This window comes from Sesamum indicum, unplaced genomic scaffold, assembly GCF_000512975.1.
Source record: "Sesamum indicum cultivar Zhongzhi No. 13 unplaced genomic scaffold, S_indicum_v1.0 scaffold00263, whole genome shotgun sequence".
Lineage (NCBI taxonomy): Eukaryota > Viridiplantae > Streptophyta > Magnoliopsida > Lamiales > Pedaliaceae > Sesamum > Sesamum indicum.
The window spans coordinates 45,668-66,425 of NW_011628157.1; the positions used below are offsets into that span (position 1 = coordinate 45,668).

At 34.4% G+C, this 20,758-nt stretch overlaps 1 pseudogene; it reads right to left on the bottom strand.

Moving 5' to 3' along the window:
- Positions 1-12,650: 12,650 nt before the first annotated feature.
- Positions 12,651-16,495, bottom strand: LOC105179990 (annotated as a pseudogene).
- Between the last annotated feature and the right edge of the window lie 4,263 nt (positions 16,496-20,758).

Here is a 20,758-nt window from a genome sequence, read left to right on the forward strand (position 1 = left end):
GGAGCGAGGATGCTCCTTGCCATCGAGGAATGCATTGGTAGGTTTCGAGATTTTGGGCGAGACGCATGACGACAGACTAGCTAGTTGGGACCAGTCGCTAAGAGACGCTAAAGCGTGCGTGCTGAGAGCTTAGGCGAACGTGGGCAATTTGGATAGGCGTGCGCATGGGAACGCGGTGCCGCACAAGGATGCGTTCAAATGTCGTGGTAGCGAGCTTCATTATTGAAGACACGCGACGGACAGTCGGTAAACTCGTAGATGTGCGAAGCGTAGTCGAAGGTTGAGTATAACCTGAAACACCGCACGGGCAAAAAATATATTTCACTGCGAGACAAAAGAGTCCGCCCATGACACATGGTGAGGGTGGACAGTGATTGGATAGACTACTAATTTCCTGGCTTTGTACGTACTTGATCTTGTAGCACCATGATTAACTACGTGAGAATCACAAATCACAATACCACGCTCTTTAGGCCAATAAATAAACCAAACTACATTTTAATAAACCAAGCAATGCGAAGGAAATCAAAATCTTGTACTAATTTCTTGAAACAATTCTCCCTCTTACTTAACTTATTTAAAAGAGACAGAGGTCAGCCTCACTATTCAAGGGGCTATAGGTCTTTATTTATAGAATATAATAATTAAATATCAAAATACCAATTAAGTATATAAAATTCAAATTTAAATATCTATATTAATATGTATGGCCCAAAAACACTTGGCCTAAGAGAAGATTCAAACCCCAAATCAGGCACACTAGCCCATGATGAGGACAGCTTGTTGGAAGACTACCCAGCTCGGCCCAAGAGGGAAGCCTAGTTTAAGGATTACCATACCACGGGCTTACCATCCAAGCCTAGCCTAGGAGAAGGGAGGCGCCCCCAAAGCTTAGGACTTCTTGACTTAGAAGAACTCTTAATAGAGTAGGAGTCATCTCCCAAGCAAAAACATGTTGATCAAGCTAAGGATAAGATGGAATCGTGCCTTACCTATGGGTTTCTTGCCCTTTTCCTCGGGATACAGGTAAGGTGTTGAGTCCCCACGAAGGGGGATGCCTTCTCTATAAATACAGACAGCATCCCCCAATGGAGACACCTTCTAGAATCTGAAAACTGCTTTGCGCTTCTTGCTGCAACTCTCGATCCGCATTGGACCATGCTAAAATCGCACACATCAATTGGCACCGTTTGTGGGAGTTAGAGTAAAATACATGAGTTACCATGGAAACCCCCAACCACCCTAACAAGCAAAGGGCCGTGAGAGATACCCAACAACAATCAACTTTTGTAGGTCGTTGTAGGAGCCTCCCCAGCCCCAATTGGAGGAGGACCTGCGAGATTTGCCACGTCGATACCACCCCCAGAGTAGTGGACCCTTTGGTTAATCCTCCAAGACGAAGCACTTCTTGAAACACCACTTAAGGAGAGCTTTTACTAGCTTTGTTGGGTGCAATTCAACAAGTGGTCGCAACAGCAATTCGGGAGCAGATGATAGTGCTGGTTCCTGCCCGCTCAGCCCCTGTTTAGAAGTAAACATCCCTGAAGAGGAGTAGAAGGAGGCCTACTGGAAGGAGACATCCCTATATCCAGGACCCCACTGATTGAGAGCTGATTGAGAGACAAGAGCTCCCTCCAGTGGCTCCCTAGGAGGTCCCCAGGCAATGGTGGCACAACTGGAATGCCTCCAAAAGGGTCTCTAAGATGTACAACACCAGATAGTACGGCCCCCAAAGACGAGCAGCAGGGTGTTCCCTTCACGACATAGTGGTGGAGGACGAACTCCCAGTGAATTGTCATACCCCCGCTATTGCTGAGTATGATGGGACGACTGACCCTCAAGAGCATCTCTCACATTTTGAGAATGTGGTTCTTTTGCATAGGTACATGGACGGAATCAACTATTGTGTTTTTGTCACCATCTTCGCCAGAGGCGCACAAGAAAGTTTCAATCAATTACCCGTTGGAGCGACAAGAAGTTTTCAAGAATTCTAGTCTCTTTTTCTGCACTAATTCGCTAGCAATCGGAAGTTTTGGAAGATGGATCTCAGTCTTTTTGCCATACGCTAAAAAGACAATGAACTATTGAACGAGTATCTGCAAAGATTCAATGCTGCAGCTTTGGAGATGCTCTCCACCACTCAAGAGGTGAAGGTTAGTGCTTTCTCACAAGGACTCCTGGATGGAGACTTCTTCAAATCCCTAGCTAAAAAACCTATTTCCAAGTTCGACGCCCTCCTGGACCATGCAGCAAAGTATATCAACATGGAGTACACCTAAGCTGCCAAGAAAAAGAGTCATGGGGAGAAGAGGAAAGAAGTTCGGGAGGAGGCCCCCTTCAAGAAGCCTCGGACTAATTTTCGGGACAAGAAGGCACCCTTCGAAAGGGTCAGTGCAGTTTACACCCCCTTAACGGTTCCTATAACCCAAGCCCTCATAGTAGTCGAAGAAAAGAGCTTGCTAGCTCGCCCCCGATCATGAAGAGAGCAGCCTCAACATCCTAAGTCTGACAAATTCTGTCCTTTTCATAATGATTACGGCAACACCATTAAAGAGTGCTGACATCTAAAGAATGAGACTGAGAGGCTCATCCAAAATGAATATCTGCAAGAGTACATTTGTTGGAAAAAGGCCCAAGGAGCAGGACCGTACCGTAAACAACAATCAACCCCCTTGCCTACAGATAAGAAGGCAAACGGCTGGAAATGGGTGTACAAAGTCAAGTTGAGGGCTGATGGTAGCATCAATTAGTATAAGGTGTGTTTGGTTGCGAAAGATTTGAATCAGGTAGAAGGTGTGGACTACACTGAAAGTTTTTCTCCGGTGGCCAAAGCGGTGACTATAAAGATATTTTTTGCTATAACTACTGCCCATAGTTGGCCTATTCAATAGTTGGAAATAAATGACATGTTTCTGCAGGGGCATCATGATGAAGATGTTTACATGACTCCGCAAGAAGGGTATGCAGTAGCTCCTAGATGGTATGTAAATTGGAAAGGTCACTGTATGGTTTAAAGTAGGTCTCACGTCAATGGAATATTGAGTTTACACAAAAGCTTCAGGACTATGGGTTTACACAGTCAACACATGATTATTGTTTGTTTCCCAAGCACACGAAGTTTGGTCTCCTGGCTCTACTCATTTATGTGGATGACATATTATTGTCTGGTCCTTGTTTATTTGATATTCATGCGGTGAAGGAATATCTACATGACTTATTCACCATTAAGGATTTGGGATATGCACGTTACTTCCTTGGCCGCAAGATTACTCATAGTTCGTTTGGCACTTTTGTGCTTCAAACTAAATACATCCATGATATCATCAAAAACACTGGTTTACTTCATTCCAAAGTTGTCCCTACGCCCTTTCCTCAAGGGCTCAAACTTGCAGTTGATTGTGGTGCTTTAATGTAACGTCCTAATGCATATCGCAAACTTGTTGCCAGGCTGTTGTACTTGAACTTCACTAGACCTAATATGTCCTATTGTGTTTAGCAGCTAAGCCAATTTCTCAGCCACCCTTGTGAAGATCATTGGACTACCACCCTTCATGTCGTCAAGTATCTAAAAGAATGCCCTTCTCAGGGTCTGTTTCTTCCTTCCTCCAACACTTTTGAGCTACGTGGTTATTGTGACTTTAATTGGGCAATGTGCACTGACTCCAGACACTCCCTAACTGGCTTCTGCATTTTTCTTGGTCCAGCACTTATATCCTGGAAAAAGAAGAAGCAGTCAACCGTTTCCTGTTGGACAGCAGAGCCAGAATGTCATAGCATGGTTGCTCTTGTATGTGCACTTCGCTAGGTCTCTTATATTCTGACTGGTTTTGTAATCTCTTTATCTTTTCCTATTTCCCTGTTATGCGACAACAAAGCCGCCTTACATATCACGGCAAACCTGGTTTTTCACGAGCGTACGAAACATATTGAATTGGACTGCCACCTCCTATGCTTACAAGGAAGGGTTCATTGCACCCTCCTATGTTGGAAGTGATGATGTTTTTACAAAGATAGTTCCTCTTAAACTTTTCAGTTCATTAGTATCCAAGTTGGGACTAGGGGGACTGGTTTCTCTTGTCCCAGTCCCACTTGTGGGGGGCTGTTGAATATTCACGTGCAGAAACAGCCATGAAACCTCCTACAGATGATTGCAGTTACAACGTTATGATGATGGACAAGGGGTAGCTCAACTTGAAGCAACTGGGAAACTTGTGTTTCCTCTTTACGCATTTTTTTTGTCTTACGATTTTGTTAGTCAAGTTGTTAGCAGTGTTGTTTATTATGTTTTTAATTAATTTATTAATTAGAATTAGCTGAGAATTAATTATGCCTATGGCGGTGTTTAGACTCTGTATTTAAAGGGATTTTCCCTTCATTTTCACATTATTAAAAACACAAATTTCGATAAACTCATGGATTCTCTCTCAATTTTCCTCTCAATTGTTACCTACATCATTTTGATCTGTTTCAACACTCTCTCTCTCTATATAGATTATTGATTCCAACATACACGAGTTCTTTATGAAAAATAAATTTTATTAAATTATGCTAAAATATGTTTTTGTGTGCACGCATAGATATTTAATGAATTTATCCTCCAACTTTTCAAAACTTTTATTCGTAAATAAAAAAAGTTCGAAAAAAAGATATTTCAATACTGGCTTTTTTATTAAAATAATTAAAAATAAAATAAACAATTCTACTTTTTCAATTATAACAAAAACAAAATAAGTCATGGATAAATTGCATATTTATTTATTTTTTAAAATAAAATTGCTCAATCAACGACTTTGATCCATGGATAGAGTCCACGACTCTTTTTTTTTATAAAAAAAATACACTCAAACTATCCACTACACTTTTTTTAATTTTTTAATTTTAGATTAAATAATAATATAAATATTAATTTATTAATTTTAATTATTTATTAATCAATAATTATAACCAATTAAGTATGTGATACCCCCTAAACTTTTCATGAACTAAGCCTACAAGCAACGCACATCAGCCCAGTTGGCTACGAGCCCAGCTAACCATCAGTAGGGAGATAAGGCCCACAAGCTTACCTCCTACATTACTGAACTGACAGGTTAAAAAATAAACTTATTTCAACCAGACACATCATCATATAGCTAGACGAACACATTACATAGCTTGTCAACATATCAAGACACGTCAACCTAATATATAATATTAAGTATCTTAATATTTATATTTATAACAAAATTATGATTAATACATATTTAATTTACTATAATTATTGCTTAATAAATAATTTATAACAAATTCATTAATATTATATTGTTAATTAATCTAAAATCAGATAAAAAAAGGTGTCGTGGACTCTATCCAAGAGTCGAATTCACGGATAGATTCCACAGCAATTTTTTTAAAAATAAAATAAAATAGGAATAAATTACACTCTCATCCCCTTAAATTTGGTGTAATTATACGTAAATTTTTTATAATTTGAGAAATTACATCTTGCACCCCTGAAGTTTGCTTCTGTCTAATAAATAAGTCCTTCCGTTAGTCTAAATTCACCAAACTTGCTAATATTAACAAAAAGAAAATCAGAAAAAAATCTATATTAAACCCCAGTTGACTTATTACAAACTTACTGCAAGTCAAATAATATTTTTATGATTAAATCACTCTCGTACATCTTTACGCCTTAATGCATGTGAAGATGTATATCTTCATCGTTATAAGGGTAGTTTAGTCCACTTGCAATAAATCAGTAACTAGTCTTTCGAGGATAAATATTAATTTTGGTGGAATGGTATGTGTTCTAGAATTGCACCCTACATTGTGTCTAATTTGGTTTTTAATTTTTAAGTTATTTGTGACTAATAAAGTATTATAAAAGTTGAATATAATTTTGAATAAATAAAAACGAACAAAGGGAGAATAAATAATTAAATAAAACTATTCGCATTGGACAGGATAAATTATAAAAAAACAAAATTACTTGAACTCTGATTATATTTAGCTACATTTTCAAATTTGAATTTTTGGGGAAAAAAAAAATAAAGAATCATGCGGATGGTGGTTAATTTAGGGGTTTAATACAATTTACCTTTCTGTAATATTATAAATGAACAAATTATTCTTTCCATTAAAAAAAATAATAGCAATTTACCTCCCCGTAAAAACACAAGATGGTAAATTCCTGTATTTTTAAAAATACAGAGATGTTATTTACTATTTCTTTTCTTTCCATAGGGAGGTAATTTGTTCATTTGCGATATTAAAATGGTGTTGTTTGCACTTTTCCCCTAACTTAGTTGTCAAAATTGATATTGCGTAACCAAAATATAATTCAAATACCACCAATGTATGGAGGTTGGTCTATTTTAATAGTAGTTATTGGTTAGATATATATTTTTGTGGTGAGCTGAGCAGCTTCCTACCTGCCTTCCTCTATAGCCTAAACTTTCTAACTAGTTGAATTGTAAGGTGGTACAGTTGGATGAATGTTCTATGCACAATTTTTTTGTTGTTTACATTACTATTTATCTGGTGCGTCTGTCTTTCGCTCACCCCATTCACTTTGACATTGGTGAATGTGTATTGATTATTGATGATTGAATTATATAATATAATTATAATTAGTTTCTTTAAATAAAATCTAAAAAATCAAATTAAAACTCAAGCACAATTAAATTTTCAAATTTTTAAATCATTCTACCCCCCTTGATTTCAATTTACCACCAAACAAAAAAATGAGGATAAATTAAAACGATCTCCTCTGAGATTTGACATAATTGAAAATATTTTTTTATTATTTGAAAACTATGAATATCCCCTAGTGTTTGATGAAATTATGCAATTTTTAGATGGATGTATGAAATTAACAATTATGTCCTTATAGTATTTTTTTTCTTTTCTTTAAAAAAATAAAAATTTGTAAAGAAATTGGACTATGTGGATGAAAAAATTATAAAAAAAAAAATCCACTCAACCAATAAAATAATTAAAAAAATTAAAAAGGAATAAAAATACTAAACCTTCAACGTCGCGTGGGGGCAGAGCAGGCAAAGGTTGGGAGAATACTTCAACAGGGTTCTGATGGAAATACAAATGCAGAAAGTCCAAAATTTCTCAATTTCCTGAATTTTTCGAGTTTGAACTAAGAAGTTATACATTAGTATTCAATTGTATACATGGGTATCATAACATGAAGCACCAACCAAAAATCCAAAATAAGCAATATTCGAGATTTCTCATTTATTTTATGGAACATAAATATCAGGAAGATTCTCTTAATCTGGCTATACTGGTTGGCAGAAAGCAATGTCCGAGCATGACGGAAACTAGCTTCTATCTTTAACTCCATGTCTACACCACTTAAACAAGAGGCCAAAACACCAAGCTCATCACAGAATTGCTGAGCAAGTTTTAAGAGTCCCCTGGGGAAGTCAAAAACCAAAGACACAGTGAGCTATCTCTATGAAGTATGTACCCATTGGATAATAAATAGGGTAAATTACATCCGAACCCCCTAGGTTTGTGTTAATTATAAATGCATCCATGTTATATTAAAAATTACAATTACCCTAATGTGAGGTTTATTTTGTCTTACATGTAACTCACCCTCTAGGGTTCCATCTAGTGACCGGTCACATATCTAAAGTCATCTTCGAGTCGATGGATAGAGAAAGAGACAAGGATGAACTCAGCTAGCGATAATGGTCAGAATGTGAGTGAATTGGTAAGAAATAGGAGAAACAAGAGTGAGGGTTTGTTCAGAAGAACATCAGTCTGACGGTATTTCAGCACCAATTCTTGAGTTGATATGTCACTAAGAGTTGTTTTATCTTTTCAAATGATATGTTTTCTTTTCAATTTTCCTTTTCTAGCGGATATAATGCACTATAATAAATATTGAAGGTACTGTAAGGTCTGTACCTATGTAAGTCACACTCATGTAGCACCTGCAGCTTCACTAGCAGTATTCTGGACCTTGAAACACACATAAACTTATTTTCTGCTATTCTCATAGCAGCAAAAGCATCTGTCAATATTGCAAACATAGAATGGAACATATGGAATTAATTTCAAAAGAGTCCGATTAATTTCATTAAATTAAATTAATTTTTAGAGAGAATAAAATGATTGGATCATTTATTTAGACCAATCCATTGGGTGGATAACTTAAAATTTAATTAATTGAATTAATTAAAATTTTAGGTTAAGTTAACCATTGGATTAATTTTATTAGGCTTGGCCCAATTTATAAATTGAAAGAGAGATAATAAAAGGCTTGGGTCTTTTAATTGGATTAAAGGATATTTTAATGTTAGGCTTATAAATTAAACTATATTTGATTTATAGTCCATTAGACGTAGGCTTGATCTCAATTTTAATTAACCAAGTTCGGTCCTTTAAAATACAAGTCTAAGGCATTAGTTAGACCTTGGCTAGCTTAAGGAGGAGTCAAACCCCTCCTTAGATGTATGTTGGCTGAATTGGCTAGGGTTGATTGTAGGAGTCTTGCAAAGACTCCTTGGTATCTTGTGACTAGATCACGTATATAACCCTAATAATCTACCCTAGCCGACTAGAAGCTGCAATATACACATTCCACACGAATTTCTCTCTTCTTTTTCCTCTTCGAACTCTCTCAAGATCTTAGAGATTGAAAGAGAAACAAAGGATCAAATATTAATCAATAACGTTGTTGATTCTTTGCACTTCTATGGAGATTTTGCTAGCACGAAATCTCTAAATTCGTTAGTGGTGGTGTCATTCTTGGGAAGATCTCCAAATCGGGATCTCACCTTGAACTGATCCGAAAGCAGAATCTCATGGGTAATTTCATTTATGTTTATGCTTCTTGGTTTCTTATGTTTTCTATGGCCATTGTTTTATTTGTACACCGAACGCCCGAGAAAGGATCATGGGTACACCCTTGATCGGGATTTAATTGTATATTGAATCGTATTTTTTTATTTTCTAAGCTTCCGCCTCGCTTCACGGCCGATCCACTCCCTTCAAGATATATTTCCTCACATGCATTAATGTGTGAAGATGTATGAGGGTAATTTATTCATTAAAAGATTTATTTGACCTGTAATAAATCAGTAATAAGTCAATCAGGGATATATATAGATTTTTATTCTATTTTTCTGTTAAGTTTCAGCGGATTCTATGAATTTTAGCTAATAGAGGGACTTACTTAGTAGACGAAAAAAACCTCAAGGGTGTTGGAAGTAATGAAAATTACAAAGGTTCTATGTGTAATTACACCAAATCTTATGAAGGAAAGTGAAATTATCCCTTAATATTGTCAATTCATTATTTGGATAAGTTTAAGATTCTTATTTAAAATTTTATTAATATTGGTCCATCATTTAGACAAAATCATTCTTTAAATTTCAATGGTGATCACTTTGCACCTATTGAAATTTAAGTGATTAGTTTTGTTTTATCGATCGACGTATCATGAAAATCCACTAATAAGTTAATTTAGTAATATATATTGTTTGAATTGAATGTAAATTTAAAATTTAAGAATTTTTATTTTTCTAAGCATATTGTAAAAGAGAAAAAGGAAGAAATAGGTCTGAAATTGATAAGACCCAAAATCTATCCAATTCTTTTGGGTATAATTTGGATAAGACCCTAGGGGTATTTTATAGGATAAGATATGAGTAGCGTATGAAAACATTGCCATGAATCCTTTTGGACTTGAGTCTGTTTCGGGTCCAGGTAGAGTGATACCCGTCCATTGACGGGCCTTTGCCCATCTAACTGCTTGTGTGCAAATAAATTGATGATCGTTCTTACATATCATTTTAATGGGAAAAAATGCATTTTACTCCCATGTTATATGATAAATAAGTAAAAAATTTCATGCGAAAAAAAAAATTAAAGCAAAAACAAAATTACTTCCCGTGTTTTGTTATATTTTTCAAAATACAGGGAATAATTTACTAATTCTCTTTTACAAGATTTATTTTACTCATTTTACATATCACAAAGTGGTAAATTGCATTTAACCCATTTGAGTGTGATTGATTCAAATGGCTTATTAATATAAATAGTGAACCTTTTGTAATCACAGATAGAACCTTTCTTGACTTTCGAATGTCCATTTAACTTCATACTCAGACTACATTGATTTGAGCATTAGAGGGAAGTGAAAATTAGCTTCTTTTGTTTTTTTAAGTTTAAATCATATAATATTACATTGAGTTGAAGGTTACAATTCCTTTTTTTTAAAGTTTAAATCATATAATATTATGTAACAGCCAACAACAATTATTAATGATCAACTCACAATTACCATATATAGATAACTACTTATTGTATAAATAGATTAAACACTTACAATGATATTCGAATTTAAAATCCTTACATGTTTAGTTTGCTAATGACACTTTTGAGGTGCAAAATGCCAAAATTTTCATGTTGAGGGCACAAAATGCTATTGAATGTAATTTTGTGGGTGAAAAATGTAAATTAACCAAATCTTAAAAATAAATTGGCAAACAAGCCGTTTATTAAGCATTTAACACCGTGCAAAGAAGTGTTCGATCCTTGGAAAGGTTGAGGCCCAAACATTCACCATTCACTATAGATGTTTTAGGATCAACTCCTAAATCTCATAAATATTGATATTTGTAATTTGTATCAATATAAAAAAGAAAAGCGGACTCAATTTTTAAATATACAATTATATCCCTAATTTATTTCAAAAATTAATTGTAATTATATTTTAAACAAAAGTGATCCTATATTTTTTTAACACCACTAATTCCAATGTGGCAGACAAATATCTACACAGACCAATCAATAGTTCAAGTCACACACCCCCATAATCCATTGTCTCTTCGGAGAACTCCCTTCAACACTAATTTTTAATTTTCTCGATAATACATTAAATTAAATTGAAATGTGATTTGTTAGCTCATATATTTTAGTTTTATTTATAATTTTAAAACTTATTTATTATATACAAGACTATTTACATAATAATTATTTTGTAACTATTATCTCTCGAGCTCTGCTAATGTAATTGATTGTTTCTATTGAAAAAAAAAATATCGGGTAATAAAAACATTGCCACTCTCAAGCTTATATATGGAGGCCCAATATACTCAACTTAATAAAGGCAGGCCTAATGGGCTTATACCAACAATTTAATGTAACTATTATTTGGGCCTTACACTAATATAATCAAATAAATACATTATAAATTTTTAAAGCAATAATCAATATATGATTAAAAGCATATTAAAGTGAACGATGAATATAAAAATATTCACGATTAAGAAATGATTTGGACAATTTTTTTAAACAAATAAATGATTAATATTATAAAATTTAGTATTGTGTTGCAAACCACCATCTGTGAGTAAGAAATGACTTTGTTTTTTTCGTTAGTATAAATTCTTTTTAAAACGACTCAACCAACTGAGATTTGATTCTTTCTTTTTAGAGTAGTTTTATCTTCATTGATGCGCCATTGTCAATGTGGGAAAAAAACTGGTTCCAAGCATCAAAATTGAATAAAAAAAGTACTTGTAATAATATCAAATTTCAAAAAATTTATTGTAATTTACCCTATTTTCAAATATTGGAGTTGTCAAAATAGTGCAGACCTGAAAATGAAGTTTGGAAAACACATCCGAACAAGAGTTTGTTTTGAGTACCATTTTCAAGAAATATCTGCACGGCAGTACTCCTTGTCCGGCCTCACCAATGTACTTTTGCTATATCCAGCCTAGATGTTTCTTTCCGTCACTTCTTCAATACTCATTTCTGCCTACTCTCAACCTCATCACCACCTTTAATGTTGCTGGAGTTGAAAGGCCAGTTCCAAGTAAAAGCAACAAAAAATTTCTACTAATAACCAAATGAAATTAAAAAGAAACGTGTACACTGTACATCGTCCTATATATTAGATAACGATAATTACATCTACATCCCGGGACCAATGTCTACTTTTACAAACCATTTTTATCTTTTGAAAAATTACTCATATACCTCCTAAAAACGTCAACAACATTACACAAATTACCCCTACTTTTTGAAAACTTACACAACCCTCATAAACATCAACCACATTATACATACTACTCCTCATTGGAAATTAACATTGAAGGAGCTTCTTGCAATACCTTGCACTGAATATAGAATCCTTACCATCTTCTGAGGAAAATAAGCCATAGTCCCCAGCTCACAAGTAACAGTATGGGAACCAAAGTGTTTATTTCTGCCACAAAACGGGAAGCAAATTCTTCCAGGCAAACAACCATAAAGAAACACGAAATCAGGAAACCTAAAAAAAAGGTGAATTTTATTGGTTGTACGTCCAAATGTTCATCTCTTACTAAAGAAAGGCCCCATGTTACAGATCCCATATGTCGAAAGATCCCTAGAAAATTGTCATGGCATGGGAAGACAAATCATAACAATTTGATACAAAGTGCTAAGTCTGGCGGTAAGTAACAACACTAAATTTTCTATGTACATACACTTGTACATAAGCACAAGGTTTCTCTAGGCTTACTTTCTATTTCCTTGATACAACATATAATGTCTACAGAACATGGAGTCTTCCCTATAACAAGCGGAATATGTAAATAGCTGACGTACAAGTAATTCTGCTTTCCCCTCAAGAAGTGGAGTTAAACTGTTGCCTAATCCAAGGAAAATACACCATTGCAATACCTGTAAAATCCATGATAGTTAAAGCATATTGGGAAAAGCCCAGACTTTAAATTTTATTTCCTTGAATGCTTAAGAAATTGAGTTTACAAAGTACCTATTGTTGTAATTACAACCAGGATACACGACAGGTCCATTTTATGAAAAACATTAATAAGGTAATAATTCTTTTCCATTTGTGCTTTAACATTAAAGGCTTAATCATTACATGCAAATATAAATGAATTCGTTATTAACAAATTAAGTAGCTTTTTCACATAACTTTTTGGTCAGTAGCAACAATTAGTGAGTAGCTTTATATTAGTTTGCATTTAGTCTATATTACGGAATCAAACCAATTTTACTTATACATGTTAATCCAGCACACATGTTAAAAAGCTCATCAGTAAAGACTATGAAGTGAATCCAGCATGACTACATTCAGAACAATTTAGCACTTTACCACTTTTTCATGTGTATTTGCTGATGCAAAGTATTCCATATAAGCATTGGTGACCAAGAGAAGACACAAGAATAATAAGTAGAGTTGAGAGGAAAGTAGTCATTCTACTTGGACTTAGACTTCCTATGAATATTTTTTCTAATAATTTTGTGAGAACATTATGTGTAGATTACTCTAAATCCACCTTCAAACGAACTTCATATTAGTTTTCCATTTCTTTGTCTTGATTCAAACAATTTGAAAGCTTTTGTTGGACAGAGAACATTCAATGTTAACTAGTTTTTTTAATGCAGAAGCAGAATCGTTACCTGTCACTGAACTTCTCGACTGCATCAGAGGCATAGAGAAGGGTTTTGTTAGCTTTCTCAAGAACCATATAAAGCCCCTTTCCTCTAGTAAGTCGAGCAATAAGCCAAGCATTGTTCTTTGCTCTAATGGGCAGTTCTAGATCTTTCTCACAGCCTGAATTGTCTCATTTAGCTCGACTCTTTTCTGAGTCAAACTTCCTCTCGGAGCTTAGAAAACGCAATTAAAGATTCCTGCTTGCAAATGATAATACAGAAATAACCAAATTCCAAGATCATGGCCAATATCATAGAACCAGAAGATAATAGAAACCAGAAATTATTAACATGGCTTTCTCCTATAAGCTAGACAAATATGAGCACAAAAGCATCCCACAGTAAACTGCACAAGTATAAATTCATAACAACTTTACCACCATTTGGACTACAGACTAAGTTGCAGTGCAGAAGAAAATGAGAATAAGGTTCTAAATTATGCCAAAAAAAGACACATTATCCCAATAGAAGTGGACATAGGCACAAAATGTTGCATTTGTTTTTGTCCAAAGGCAGAACAAACACTTAACTTTTTCTTCTCTTTAGTTTTCTTCCTCACAAGGATGCCTAATCGGAATTACATGGAAAGAGCAATTTGGCTCCAGCTATTTGCATTAGAAATAAGCTGTGTGATGGCGCAAGCATGTCTTTGAAACATCAATGAAAGAGATGTTTGTGTATTCGGAGAGTATCGTAAAAGAGAAACCAAGTGTTCTTTCCATAACTTCAATAAACAGCAAGTGGACAGCGCATAATTTTTGCTCATCCATTACTACATTAGGACTTCACAGGAGCATGAAAGTGAGTGGAGTTCCAGTGGAACCAACGTTGCGTATATTTAAAAATCACATCACAATCTCTACCGACAACAATGTGACGGTAGCACTTCACCAGGTTCTTTCCAGTCCACTACCTTTTCCTACCTCATCAAATTCAAGAACTAATATCCATCAACATAGCTTCAACTTGCAAAGACTTCTCTAGAGACCATGACACTCTAAAGACAAAGTCTTCATGGCAAATCACTCATTTATCCAGTTTCAAATCATGCAAATGTCTTAATAGGATTAATAATATTATAATTGCAATTTTCCACAAACAAAGAGATACATGTGCAGCTAACCACACAGATAAATACTCTAAAGTGTGAGAAAAATGAATGCAATTAGCAGTTACTTAAGCAACATATGAGCCATATAAAAGTAGTTACATAATAAGAGCAGCAAAAAAAATGTGAATCACCTTAGTCAAAGTTGTTACTTTTCCGGGGGGAAGTCCTAGATATGTACCTATCACCATCCATCAGCAAATAACAATATCCACTCACATGATATGCATTTTCAGCACCCCATCCTCTTGATAACTTCTCTTCAACTTTGAACATCTTCAGTGACGCCTGAAATAACCAGAAAATCAAATCATCTAAGAAAAGACAAAAGAACACTACATACATATTAACTTTTTATTGACTAAGAGAAAGCAAAATATTACAAAAAAAAATTATTACTAAATTACATAGAAAGTCAATTTTCCAAAAGATCTGTGACTAAGGAAAACAAAGGCTCAGATATGACAGCGCACTTATCAGCAACACAACCACACAATCACATCAGAGCATGACAAAGCTTCTTATTGTACATTTGGTAAGTTGACAAATCATATTCAATATCACAATTTAAGGAACAGAGCTTGTACAACTTAATAGTTTTTGGTAGTTAGGCCATTGCCCCCATCCTTGCACTTGAAAACTACTGGTATGTTTCAACAAGTATCTAAGTTGAAAACACAGATAGTAGAAAATCAAGCAAGACTACTGTTAAAGCAAAATGAGTAGAACGTGTCCTTTTAGGACAACCAAAAGGTTGATCTCAAGTAGGAGTGGATGCAATGCACTATCATGCAGAGAGGTGACGGTAAAAAAGAAGAATCCAAATCAACAAGCAGTAACAGACTACAGGAATCTAGTACTCAGGAGATTGTAAACATGGAACCTAGGACCCCTAGTTACCACATATACTATTACAATTACGTGTTCCACATATGTAGTGATTATGAAAATGCCCTGTTAAATGGATTTACAGCCCATTTTCCACAACCAATTATCGTGCACCAAATTAAAAAGGAGAAGTGATTGGGGTCTATGAATCTATTGATAAAGTATCAACTCAACTGGTTAATTGGGGATAACGTAAATTATCCATGACAAGTAATCAGCTATAACAGAAACTTCATGTGAAATCAAATTCTTCAAATATCAGAAGAATAAACAAAACTCACATTTTCAAGAATTTGCTGCTTCACCATAGCAATTCCTTGTTCCCCATTGACAGATGACACTAGAATCAGAAGCATCATACTGAGGCCTCGATGCTGATAAGCTAATAGATACATCTTCTCTTCTATTTGATTAAGCCAAATTGTTGGGCTTGTAGGCACTAAATTATTAACGTCTGCACCCCAAATATGAGTAATAAGAAAACCATCCTTCCCCTTGGACCACCTGGCATGCTGCAAAGGCCTCACAACAGGATAACTGCGACTTCTAAGGGCAGATGCATCAGGAGAATTGTAATATTGATCCTAGACCAGAATTCGCTAGTACAGCTCCAGTTGAAGTATTGCAAGCAGTATTTCCTTTACGTGAAGAGGACCACAAACTTACTCCAGAGGAGAGAGCAAGAGGGGTCAACCTTAGGACGGCGTAGGTAAATAGTCTGAAAGCATCGATCTGAGAAAAAAGAAAGGAAATAATGATAATCGACGAACAGAGTTAACACGCTCTATGTAAAAGATAAGAAATCTTGGACATATTATGCATTTAGGAAAACAAATGCATCTTAAGGGTGATAACTTCCTCTGTTTCTCTTTTTCCTAGTACCTGAATGGGATAAAGAGGATTGGGATAAAATAGAGACAAAGCACAAAGATCAAACTGTACAGGAGATAGATTTGATAAGACCAGTAGGTCCTGGAACATGGTCAGCGAGTTGCATTGAGTGTTCCCCGCACATGATTCTAATACCCGAACAAGAGACTGACAGATGCAGAATATAAGATGACAATTTATGTACATATTTAAATTCTTACAGCACTCTAACAGGAGTAATGCAAACCACATGTAAGCTGAGAATTCATATAGTAATATGCACCGAGACTAGCACAAAGTAGAGAATTTAAATAATTTTCATAATATGATCAGGAAATGAGACACATATGACAAATTAATTACATGAAATGAACATAACCCAAAAGTATCAATTAGCCATATTAACCTGGTACTACAAATTTACTATTGTGGTCCAAATCTACTTATACTCATATCTTTGAGTAACTTCTGCATGATAGTGATTTCTCACTGTATCAAGTAGCTATATTAACCTGATACTACAAATTTACTATTATAGTTCAAATGCTATTTATATGCACTAGTTTTCGTTGCATGCAGTCCCCATATAGAAAAGAATTATGATTTGAGATGGAGAGAAAACAAATTGTGAAGAAAACAATCGTGCTAAGAGAATGAGAAAGAAAAAAGTATGTTAGAGGAAATAAAGGTGAGGTGAGTGACAAAAAATATATTATAATTGTAGATTTAATAAAAATATAGAAATTTGTAAGAAAAATAAATATGGAGAACTTAGATGAGACAGAAACAATGGAATAGTGGGTGAGACAAAAAAAAATTGAAGTGAGATAATATAGAGAAATTGAAATTACTATTCTTTTAAAAGAAAGGTAAATTTGGGTATTCAAAAGTTCGTACCACAAAAGGTTTTCTTTTATAAGTGTATAAATATTTCTAAGTAACCTGTGAATACCAGTGACTTCTCACACTTAACAATAAGGAAAACAGTATACTGTTTATTCATTAAGTACATCATTCATGATAAGGAAACCGGAATATAAGCAATCTTAATCATTTTAAAATAAACTAATGCCAACAGAATTATGATGTGCATCTTTGACTAGATTTGACAAAAATATCCAGCGAGAAAAAAGATGGATTTTGTAGTTTATTTGGAGGTATTAGATGCATGTGTATCAATATTAAGTTAATAGGACATCTACATTGTGGAAAACACATTTTTTTTCTTTCAGAAAATGCATGGGTCTAGACACACGTTTGGGTCAAGTTTCGTGGAGTTCTGATAACATTCAAGGTTTAGCTGTTTTGCACAGTTTTATTAAAGAAAGTTTGTTGCCCTTCCATACTAACTTGTAGTTATTATTACGCTTAGCAAATTTACCACACAAGTGCGTGGGTCTAGACTTACGTTTGGGTCAAGTTTCGTGGAATTTTAATCAAAAGAAGTTTGTTTATCTTTCATACTAACTTGTAGTTATTATTACGCTTAGCAAATTTACCACACAAGTGCGTGGGTCTAGACTTACGTTTGGGTCAAGTTTCGTGGAATTTTAATCAAAAGAAGTTTGTTTATCTTTCATACTAACTTGTAGTTATTATTACGCTTAGCAAATTTACCACACAAGTGCGTGGGTCTAGACTTACGTTTGGGTCAAGTTTCGTGGAATTTTAATCAAAAGAAGTTTGTTTATCATTATTACGCTTAGAAAATTTACCATACAAATGCATAGGTCTAGACCTGCGTTTGGGTCAAGTTTCGTGGAATTCTGAAAACATTCAAAATTTAGCTGTTTTGTACGGTTTTATTAAATAAAGTTTGTTTGCCTTTCATACTAACTTGTAGTTATTATTACGCTTAAAAAATTTACCATACAAATGCATGGGTATAGACCTGCGTTTGGGTCAAGTTTCGTGGAATTTTGAGAACGTTCAAAATTTAGTTGTTTTGCACAGTTTTAATAAAGTTTGTTTCCCTTTCATACTAACTTGTAGTTATTGTTACGCTTAGCAAATTTACCACACAAATGCATGGGTCTAGACCTACGTTTGGGTCAAGTTCGTGGAATTCTAAGAACGTTCAAAATTTAGCTGTTTTGCACGATTTTATTAAGGAAAGCTTGTTTCCTTTTCATACTAACTTGTAGTTATTATTGCGCTTAACAAATATATCACACAAATGCCAGGGCCTAGACCTACGTTTGGGTCAAGTTCGTGGAATTCTAAGAACGTTCAAAATTTAGCTGTTTTGCACGATTTTATAATAGAAAGTTTATTTCCCTTTCATACTAACTTGTAGTTATTATTACACTTGAAAAATTTACGACACAAATGCATGAGTCTAGACCTACGCTTGGATCAAGTTTCGTGAAATTCTGATAACGTTCAAAATTGAGATGTTCTGCACGGTTTTGTTAAAGAAAGTTTGTTTTCCTCTCTTACTAACTTGTAGTTATTATTATGCTAAGCAAATTTACCACACTAATGCATGGTCTAGACCTATGTTTGTGTCAAGTTTCGTGGAATTCTTAGAACGTTTAATATTTAGCTCTTTTTGTTTCTCTTTTATAGTAACTTGTAGTTATTATTACGCTTATCAAATTTACCACACAAATGCATGAGCCTAGACCTACGTTTGGGTCAAGTTTCATGGAATTATGAGAATGTTCAAAATTTAGTTGTTTTAAAGAAGGTTTGCTTCCTTTTCATACAAACTTGTAGTTATTATTACGCTTAGAAAATTTACCACACAAATGCGTGGGTCTACACCTACGTTTGGATAAAGCTTCGTGGAATTCTGAGATCATTGAAAATTTAGTTGTTTTGCACGGTTTTGTTAAAGAAAGTTTGTTTCCCTTTCATACTAACTTGGAGTTATTATTACGTCAGCAAATTTACCACACAAATGCATGGGTCTAGACCTACGTTTGGGTCAGGTTTCATGAAATTATGAGAATGTTCAAAGTTTAGCTGTTTTGCACGGTTTTATTAAAGAAAGTTTGTTTCCCTTTCATAACAACTTGTAGTTATTATTACGCTTAGCAAGTTTACCACACAAATACATGGGTCTAAACCTATATCTAGGTCAAGCTTCGTGGAATTCTGAAAACGTTCGAAATTTAGTTGTTTTGCACGGTTTATTAAAGAAACTTTGTTTTTCTTTCATACTAACTTGTAGTTATTATTACACTTAGCAAATTTACCACATAAATGCATGGGTCTAGACCTACGCTTGGGTCAAGTTTCGTGGAATTATGAGAACTTTCAAAATTTAGCTGTTTTACATCGTTTTATCAAACAAAGTTTGTTTCAATTTCATACTAACTTGTAGTTATTATTACACTAAGCAAATTTACCACACTAATGCATGGGTCTAGACCTATGTTTGTGTCAAGTTTGTGGAATTTTGAGAACGTTCAAAATTTTGTTGTTTTGCATGGTTTTATTAAAGAAAGTTTATTTCCATTTCATACTAACTTGTAGTTATTATTACGCTTAGAAAATTTACCACACAAATGCATGGGTTTACACCTACGCTTGGGTCAAGTTTCGTGGTATTTTGAAAATATTCAAAATTTAGGTGTTTTGCACTATTTTGTTAAAGAAAGTTTATTTTCCTTTAATACTAACTTGTAGTTATTATTACGCTTAGCAAATTTGCCGCACTAATGCATGGGTCTAAACCTATGTTTGTGTCAAGTTTCAGGATATTCTTAGAACGTTCAAGATTTTGCTGTTTTTGTTTCACTTTCATACTAACTTGTAGCTATTATTACATTTAGAAAATTTATCACACGAATGTATGGGTCTGACCAACGTTTGGGTCAAGTTTCGTGAAATTCTGAGAATGTACGAAGTTTAGCTCTTTTGCACACGGTTTTATTAAAGAAGGTTTGCTTCCCTTTTATCCCAACTTGTATTTATTATTACTCTTAGCAAATGTGCCACACAAATGCATGAGTCTTGACCTTCGTTTGGGTCAAGTTTCGTAGAATTCTGAGAACGACATAAATTTAGTTGTTTTGCTCTGTTTTATTAAAAAAAGTTTGTTTCCCTTCCATACTAACTTGTAGTTATTATTACGTTTAGCAAATTTATCACACAAATGCATGGGTCCAGATCTACGTTTGGGTCAAGTTTCGTGCAGTTCTAAGAACGTTCAAAATTTAGCTATTTTGCACGGTTTTACTAAAGAAAGTTTTCTTCCCTTTCGTACTAACTTGTAGTTATTATTACGCTTAGCAAATTTACCACACAAATGCATGGGTCACGACCTACATTTGGGTAAAGTTTCTTGGAGCTTTGACAACGTTCAAAATTTAGATGTTTTGCACGATTTTATTAAAGAAAGTTTGTTTCCTTTTCATACTAACTTGTTGTTATTATTACGCTTAGCAAATTTAACACACAAATGCATGGGTCACGACCTACGTT